Raw genomic sequence first — 8,143 nt, 5'->3', positions numbered from 1 at the left:
GGAGACATCAGACAGTGTAAGATATGACAAAATAATAATTTATAAATTATCAAAGGTCTATGAGGGAGGGGGAGGGGGGATTGAGGGGTAAAATGAGGAGCTGAAGCCAGGGGCTTAGGTGGAGAGCAAGTGGTTTGAGAATGACGAGGGCAATGAATGTACAAATGTGCTTTACACAACTGATATATGTATGGATTGTGATAAGAGTTGCATGAGCCCCAAATAAAATGATTTAAAAGAAAGAAAGAAAGCCTGGATAAAACTCCACAGGGGAGACACACAGCCTCTATCTCCATTTATATCTCCACTGCTCATGATTGTTCCAATGTACTTTGAGCCAACATTATGCCAATGATATTCATTCATCTCACAGACTTGTTCTCTTCCCCACTTTTACAACTCTGTGAGAACAGGAATTATCCCATTCATTTGTATGCCTCTTCTTTGTTACTCTAACAAAACACAGTGCCTTAAACATTCCGACGTTGTAGAAAAGACCATATGAATCCATTGAGGAAAATGGGGGAAGTGCTACAGAACAGCAGAGCATCAAGTAACATATCGATACTCATACTCTCCCTGTGATAGAAGAGAACTGGTAGGATGTAGTGGTGGCATAACAGGTTCATGGTGTGGAATTAACAGAAATGTTAGGATTAACCAGTTCATTGCCTGGAAAAAGAAGAGACAGTCTACTCTTGTAAGATTTACAGCCTTCTGATCAACCCAGTGACACAGGCAATGTAAGACACACAAGTTGGACAACAGACTCTGATCATCTTTATGCCTATGCAAGGCATCCTACATAGGCCAGACCAGAAAGGTACAAATTGGAAACTCCACTAAGCTAACTGGAATTTAACGTAAAGTCCAAGGAAAGCGTGCTCATGGGTGGGTTTGGACATATTGCTCTGAGGATGTACAACCAATGGTAACCAGGGACTGACATACATTTGCTTATTTTATGCTCTCTCTACCTTTATGCCACAAAGGTTAGTCTGTCCCTATAAATGACTCTGTCCCTATAAATGAGCGTTAATCAAAGTATTACCATATGCCCAACCTCCATGACATGTGTAATCAGCAGCCAGTCACTCACATCTTGGAGCACTATACATGCTAACTACTCAGCTAATGGAGTCTGCTAAATCCTATACACGTGTGAAAGACTCTGCTCAATAATAATATATCATGGACTAAAATAATATTCTTAACAATGGAATGGCTTTGAATGCTAGGGTGATAATTTAGGATGGACAATAAAATGAAACTGATAGTCCAAAAATACAACCAGGGACTTATGGAAAAAATTATACGAATGGATTTTGAGCTATCACTTGATTTGTAGCCCTACTGCAACCAACCCTACCTGGCACTCACCGCAGGAAGAGAGCACGTGGGTGTGATAGCAAAATGTGGTGAACAAACCAGGTGGTGCCCAGCTATCTTGAATAAATAGTGTCAAGGTCTTAAATGAGCATCTGAAAGCAAGAAATCTTCTAAATGAGGAGTCAGCTAAGTTCAATCTGTGTGACTCAAAGATAGCTAACACTAAGATGCAAACCTGGAAAAGGGTCTCCTGGCAGTGCTCAAATCCTAAACACCCAGATTGTCAAAAAACTACAGATGATTGTGGTAGCTCAAAATCTATTTACAGGGTCACTGTGTTAGAGGAGCCTCTAGTAAATCACCCATGCCCATTGGCTAGCAACAACAATAGGTCAGATGGTGAGCATTGCAAAGAATATTTTAGCAGCTGTATTCTGCTTGAACATAACACAATTTGATAAAGTGAATTCATTCTAAACTTTTATTAGTTTCTGCTTTCTATTAGATTGCTACTGTTTTGAAGGGCCACTGTTGATGGATCCTTGCTTGGTGCCTTCCCTGGTCCTGCCTCGTTAGCTGTATAGGGAAACTAAGATGGATGGAAATAAGAAGCGAGCAAAGGGATTGGTGATTACCTGAGGACATGGAAGGAGAGGGAGGAGGAAATGCAGAATCAACATAAATGTGTGAAAGAGGAAAAAAATCAAGTTCCAATGTTGATTGTGATGATCACATTGCCCTTCTTGATATGATTGAAGTGTATGATACTACTTATGATATGTTCATTGAATTGTATGATATGTTAATTATTCTTTAATTTTTTTTAAAAAATGAAAAGAAACCCAAAGGCACATTTCTACTCTGTCCTGTATCGGGTTGCTATGAATTGCAATCTACTTAATGACAGCAGGTTATGATTTTGGTTTTATTGACATATAATTCACATACACACAATCTAATAGTTCAATCACCTCAAGACAGGCTGAACAATCATCACCCCAACCAATTTTAGAAAACTTTTTTCTTTCTTCTACTCATCATTATTAGCACCCTATCCCCGCCCTTTCATGTCCCTAAGAAACAATCAATCCAGTTACTGAGTCCATAGATTTTCATAATCTGAATTTCGTATACAGAAAAGTATAAAAAAAAATTTAAAAACCTAAGAATAAAGTAAGACAGATAAAGACTTCAATGGGGAAAAAATAGAAAAAAAGTAGAAAGTGTTAAAACTAGAACAAATCTACAATGACCCAAAAGAGGTGAAATAAGATGTTAAGATTACCCATCTTCAATAATCCACTTCTAATGCATTCTGCATGATAGCAAGATTATTCACATCCCTGGTCCATGGTCAGAGGGGATTCACCAGGCTTAATCCATGTGTATTTCCCCTTAACTTTTTGTTTTCTTTTAAACTGAATCACTTTAAGATAAGCCAAAAGGGAGATCAAACAAAAGGATATTACATTTTAACCTAACTACATCTGCTATCATCAGCTTTACAATACTCTCTGTCAGATAACTAGGCTGTGCCCATCACTCAACAACAAAATCTCACCGCATTGAGTCAAGGGTGACTCACAGTGGCCCGCTGCGGGTGTCTGAGACTGTAACTGTTGAAGGAGACAGAAAGCCCAGACTTTCTCCCTCACAGCTGCAGGTGATTTCAAACTGCCAACTGTGCATATGGCAACCCAATGCGTAACCGCTATACCATCAGGGCTCCTATCACTCAACTACAGGTAGAGGAAATTCACCAGAGGTGATCCATGTGCAGACCATGCAAGTGGCTTTTGGACTTCCGCTATCATGGATAGCCTTTTGCAAACCAGGTGTTCACAATTTAAGCTATGATGTCATTCCTTCCTTCAGATTTGGATTATTTTAAATTTACAATCCTTGGAGCATACAGGCTGGGGTGCTTATTCCATGAAGACTTTGTTAGCACTTTACTTTCAGTGGCTCTCAACTTTCCTAATGCCGTGACTCTTTAATACAGTTCATTTGTAGTGAAGCCCGAACCATAAAATTATTGCCGTTGCTATTTCATCACTGTAATTTTGCTACTGTTATGAATCAAGCAACCCCTCTGAAAGGGTTGTTCGACCCCCAGGTTGAGAACCGCTGACTTAGAATGCTGCTTGTTTGAAAACAAACCTTTAAGACCTCAGACACTATTTTTACTGATAGCCAAGCACCCTCTAGGTTCTTCACCACACTTTGTTATAGCACCCATATCTTTAGTGATCTCTTAACAAGGTCAGGCATCTAGCAGGGCCATCTCATAAAAACTAATTGCTCTTAAATTGGGGCTAAAATTAAGTGTGAGCCTCAAATCCATTCATATATCCGTGCTTTATGTTTGTCTGCTGCACCTTAGTGCCATAATTGTCATTTATGTTAGAGAACATTGTCAATCATTCCCTGAGGCATACGGTAATTCTCTTGACAGTGTCATTTATTTAGCCAAAGTATAGAGCTTAAAATTCTGTTGATAAGAGAAAATTATATAAGTAGAGAACCAAAATACATGAACGATTGACTTGTACATATTAAACTCTTAGGTGACTGGACACTACACAAACAAATGGGGTTGGTGATAGGACATATTGCTCAATAATATTCATTTTAAATGGCAGAGCCTCACCTACCACATTAACACATGTCATAATGAAGCAAGGGGGACATTTAAATAGTAAGCATATGGTTGTATATAATTTTAATCTTTGTAGGAGCAACTGACCAGGGCTTTCCTCACAGAGGAGTTGGATGGCTTTGAACTGTCAGCGTTTTGGTTAACAGGCAAGTGTTTAACATTTGTGCAAGCAAGGTTCTTCAAAATAAAGCAGTGTCATCTATCTATCTATCATCTATCTATCTATCTATCATCTATCTAGCTAGCTAGCTAGCTAGCTAGCTAGCTAGCTATCTGGTATAGTATAGTTCTATATGTTTTAACCTCAGGGTTAAAGTTACTGCTCTGTACTACTTCTTTGCTATCACCAATTCCATTGGTTAACATTGATAAAATGCTTTTCTTGCATGCGACATAGTTCATTTATTTTGTACATTGAGAAATGGCAATTAAAGGCATTTATGTGGCAAAGAAAATAAACCAAATGGGGGATCTTTGTAGTTTTTACTTTGTTTGCTTTTAAAAATCTTTTTTAAAAGATAGTTAAATTTTTCAAATCCATTTGCTAAAAATGTGTGTGTATGTGTGTGTGTGTTGGTGAATGTTCCAGTCAACTCTGAGTACAGAGTCCCAAGAGATGATGCAGACCACACAATGACAATCATCTAGGAATGGTTTAAGCTCTGACTATGCAGATAAGCAAATGCAGCTTTAAGTCTTTGTTCTGTTCATTTGGGCTGTTGGACCATGCAAAGCTCACTAACCTCTCTAAACTCATGTTGCCTCAAATGCTGAATAGGGATAGAGACCCTTCCATGTTAACATTTCGATAAGGGTAAATGAGAATGCTTACTGGTATGAATACCCCAATGTAATGTCAGACTCATAAAATGTGTGCGGGGAATGATAAAGATTCTTACTGTCAGCTTGGTGGATAATGGCCGAAATAGTTGTACAATCTCTGTCTTGTGCTATGTAGACAGATTTTGGTGTGCATCAAAGAGAGCTAAGGAGAGAAGGTATAGCATTACGAGAAAACCTGGAAGGAAGGTGCCCAGTGCAATGTCGGGTGTTGTTTGCCTACAAATTCCCTCCAGTTCGTGGCAAGCCTATAGAACAGAGTGAAAATGCCCCATTGGGTTTCCAAGCGGTAATCTTTGTGGAAGTAGATCACTGGATCTTTCTCCCATAGAACCTCCAGTGGGGGTGAACCACCAACTTCTGTGTTAGTGCTAAGGATTGTGCCACAAGTGTTTAATTCCTTATTATTATTATTTTGTTGTTGTTCACTTGTATCATTTGGAGAATATTACTTAAGCTGTGTATCTCAGTTTCCACATCTACAGAGGGGCTAGGGATACCGATATCAAAGGCTAGAGTCAGTTGATGAGATGCTTAATCTAAAGGTCTTGGCACAGAGCCACAAAATAGTGACTACTGTGTTAGTTATGGTGACAATTAGGAGAAGAACTGAAGACCAAGATGGTCAGTAATAAGCTGTCTAGTTTGAGGAAAGGAAGACAAGATTCTTCCCACGTATCACATCCCTTTTAGTATCTTGCTTAACAAGTCACATATGAAAATCACTCTGAGTCACTGCGCACTCTTAACAAATACAATCAAATATTGGTCTGGCGTCTCCTACCCTGATCCAGGCAAGGCACTTCGAAGTGCAGGAATGAGGTGGAGGAAAGGTGTTCTTTGGGTTTTACAAAGTGTCTCTGGAAGCTTTAACTCTCTTCTGTTCGAGATAGAAATTGCTTGCAGCTACATATACCAAAGATTCTAATATTTTCTGAGACTCCACTGTGCCTTTATATTTTAATACCCTGACATCTGGAATCCTAAAAGTCTAATGTTTAACCATAAATATCTGCTGAGATTAAAGAGCTATATACCAAGTTTCAATCTTTGGGTCCTATAATTGCTTGGGAAAAGAGAATGGTATTTCCCCCTCTAGCTAGCAGAAAAAGACCTCGGCAAGCACAGATACTGGCAGACAAATTTTCTAACAACCATTTCCTCTCTCCATTCTGTCCTCTCATTTTCTCCCTCCCGCTCGGCTCTCCCATTTTATAATACCATCTTGCTGTCATTGCCAGGACAAATGGGGAGAAGGAGAAGCCTAGAAAGCTTAAAGATGCGATACATTTCAAGAGCTAGCAACACAAAGTGGAGAAAAAGTAAGCCCCTCCGTGTCTGTTAGAGAGCTGGGCATTGGACTCCACATGGCTCAAGCTTTTCCATCATTCAGTCAGAACCACTTCATCACGCAGTGGGCTGACAGTCAAATGCCAGCTTTATTTTCGTTTTTATCAACCTAATCTTTTATTTTTGATTTGAGGCAAGTCATTTTTTTTTTTGAGGCAAGTCATTTTTAAAGTCTACACCATCATTTGTAAAGGTCTTTCTCAAGAAATTTCCAAGAAGTACCCCAACATGAAAAATATTTCTTACATTCTTGAGCAAAAGAATGAAGGGCATGTTACCTGCCCTGAAGGTAAATTTGGACAGAAATCCTAGTCAGACCACAGTACTTTACTGGGAACAATGTCAAGGCAAGTGTGGGAAAAAGCGTATCGTTAGTATAGCTTTGTAAACTGATGACTTAATGTGGAATTTTAAAAATAAACTTGGATTTGTATTAAAACCATTTATATCCAGGAGGATACTAGAGAAATGACATTTCTGTGGTCTTTCCACCTACTGCAATGCTAGGAAAAAAATAAATTTTAGAAAAGATTTAAGTTAAGTTAATGACTTCCGTTGGATTGTACATTTACCTAATATATTTTTGCAAACAATTCCCCTTTTATAAATATGCCTAGTAAATATATATGTAAGCCTAGTAAACACATGTATATTTATATCTGTTGGTCTTTGGCACAGAAGCTCAATCTTGATTATTCATAAGAAACCAACAATGCCCCACTTTTTAGAATACCAATATTATTTATAGCTATGATTCTCAAACTTAGCACAGCAGACACGAGGAAGTCTGTGTAGGTATTAAATATGAATTTCTGGGCTTCATACACATATAATGGATCAAATTACACACATGCAAATACACTGTTGATGCCCTAGATGATTCTCACAATAGAGACTTTTGAGCTGCTGTCCTAAGGGGGGCCCCAATGGCCTGGTGGCTGCACATTCAGCTGCTCACCTTGAGGTCAGCAGTTGGAAATCACCAGCCGCTCCTCAGGCAAGAGATGAGGCTTCCGACTCCTGTAAAGAGTTACAATCTTGAAAACAAACCCACGGGGGTAGTTTGATATAGAGGCTAGCCATGAGTTAGAATTGACTCAATGTTTTTGGTTTGCCCTAAGTAAATTAAATTTACATCTTCAACTGAAAACATATAGATAGAAGAGAAAAATTTAAAAGCAGGTATGCCTGGAAGGTTTCAGAGTATGCAAGGAACTTGCTAACTTTCAAACGTTCAATAAAACATTTCATAAAAACATCTTCCTAAGGAGACCTTAGTTGGATAAGCCTTGGACTGCTCACTGTGAGGTGGCCAGTTCAAAGCCACCAGCTGTTTGGGGGAAAAAGAGGAGGCTATCTGGTCCCATAAAGATTTACAATCTTGAAAACCCTATGTATGTAGAATCAATTCGGTGGCAGTTGATTTGACTTTGGTTTGGAAGGATCAATATGATAGACATTTTTAAGAATATTTACTTATTGAAAATGAGTAACACTGTCCTCATAATAGTTCTTGACATCTCATAATTGCCATGAGAGAGGCTCAGTCCTTTTGTTTTTTCCTCTCTCTCCTTTCCTGAAAATCTTTCCCCATCACAGGAATGACTCGGTTGGATGGGTGGCGCCACTCATACAGCACAGGACAAAGGGCAAACAAGTGAGGAGCCAAAATGGGGCACACAGATATTTGTGCAGTGCTGCCTAGGCGAAGTATTAGTTTCAAGACTTGGTTGTCCTAGAGATAGTGATTTGGGGTATTCAGGTGATTAGAAGCACCCACAATCTAAAGAAACCCTTTTGGGAAAGAAATGTAAATGGTTCTTAGAGGACCTCCTGCTTGGGATTAGATGCCTTGCTGTCTATTGCCAGGCATTTTTCAAAGCTGGCTGCAAATCCAAACTCACAAAACCAAACCACCAGCTCATGTGTCCCCTGGCTACACACCGTGCCCTGCACAGATAGCAA

General features: G+C 39.1%; 1 protein-coding gene across 1 annotated transcript in view; it reads right to left on the bottom strand.

Annotated features, from left to right (window-relative positions):
- PKHD1 (PKHD1 ciliary IPT domain containing fibrocystin/polyductin) overlaps window positions 1–8,143 on the bottom strand; it is a 579,560-nt gene that overhangs the window by 147,079 nt on the left and 424,338 nt on the right. The gene's annotated exons all lie outside the window — the stretch shown is intronic.

This window comes from Echinops telfairi, unplaced genomic scaffold (genome assembly GCF_000313985.2).
Source record: "Echinops telfairi isolate 266 unplaced genomic scaffold, ASM31398v2 ScPeMD7_3533;HRSCAF=4204_1, whole genome shotgun sequence".
NCBI lineage: Eukaryota > Metazoa > Chordata > Mammalia > Afrosoricida > Tenrecidae > Echinops > Echinops telfairi.
The sequence above is the reverse complement of the archived record's forward strand: the minus strand, read 5'-3'. Positions and strand labels throughout refer to the sequence as shown.